A 1,380-nucleotide genomic window follows, 5' to 3' on the forward strand; every position below is an offset into this window, starting at 1 on the left:
TTTATATATACGGAGAGACTAATGTTTTCAATGAACTATTTGCAATTAGTTTGTTTTTTGAAAATTATGCCATCATAAAAACAAAACTCATTTATTATGGTTTGTAGCGCTCTATTTTTCAAAGGTACTTTTTTTAGGTTTTAAAGTTTTTTTTAATTGGTGAATCATATTTTTGTTGGGGTTTTTGGTTTTTTCTATTTGGAAATTTGAAGGAAAAAGTTTGGTGGCCAATCAAAAGTGAGCAATGAAATATTTTAATGGTTTTCTAATGTTTTGCCGATATTTAGAAATTTGTTTTTAGGGCTCTTTTGTAAGCATGTGTCGAGGCATGTGTCTACTACATGCATTAGAACAAAGAAAGAAGGGCATACAAATGTCCAGTTCGTGGACCGTCAAAATCTAGTACATCTTTGTGGTTGAACTTCTTCAAAGATCAAAAAATTGCTTCTTATTTATGAATTGAGTACTGGCATGAAGGCCTTTCAGAGCCAATTATGCATCAACTTCATTACAAAACCACTACCTAGTTACCAACATGCATTCCTCTATCCTCCCTTTTCATTTTCAAAAACTTTGCTCGGTTACTATTCTTCCCTCTAATTTCCTTCTTTCTTAAACCCTATTCTAAGCTTTAAAATGGCAAATGAATGGATTGCTTGGCACAAGACTCAATAATTTGTAGGCCAATAAAACATGGGTAGGTCTCATTGTGTACTTTTTGTTACTTGTGTATACATATTGTCACTACTGTGCAAATTTTTGACCTCTTTTTCCTATCACTTTGTTCTGCAAATGCTGATGAAGTACTATAGAATTGCACCAAATTGGTGAGTTTCTAAGTTATGTTTAACTAGGCCAAAATTTGTTGCATTCTTTTTTCTTGTGTTTGTGCCAAAATGTAGTGGGGTATTTGGTTGATGACAATGCAAGTAGTAATGTTGAGCATATTACATATTTTTGTAGAATGATCCTAAAGATAACAACAATGGTTTTGGTTTCATTTTTAGTTGATTGTTAAGTGGTTTAAGGCTTTTTAAATATTGAAATGTTAATTTAAGCCCACCCAAAAGTAGTTTATTTTGAAGTAACTCTTCAGAAGAGACCCACTTAGGATTTAGTGGCATCTATTTCATATCAAGAGTTTGTGCTTGGAAAATCCGATGAAAGGAATGACTAGGCTAAATAAATCGCAAAGATTTTGTGTTTATACAAGTTGTAGAAATGAGAGGGATTAATCCCTAGGAATCAATAACTAGAGAGTTGTTCTATAATGGTAGAGTGACCCAGCTTCAAACTCCCACACCTAGATAAACTTGACTATAACTACAATAAGGTTGCATAAAGTTTCATTGTCTGACCTCAGCTCCCAACTTCCTAACT

Source organism: Cryptomeria japonica, chromosome 1 (assembly GCF_030272615.1).
Source record: "Cryptomeria japonica chromosome 1, Sugi_1.0, whole genome shotgun sequence".
Classification (NCBI taxonomy): domain Eukaryota; kingdom Viridiplantae; phylum Streptophyta; class Pinopsida; order Cupressales; family Cupressaceae; genus Cryptomeria; species Cryptomeria japonica.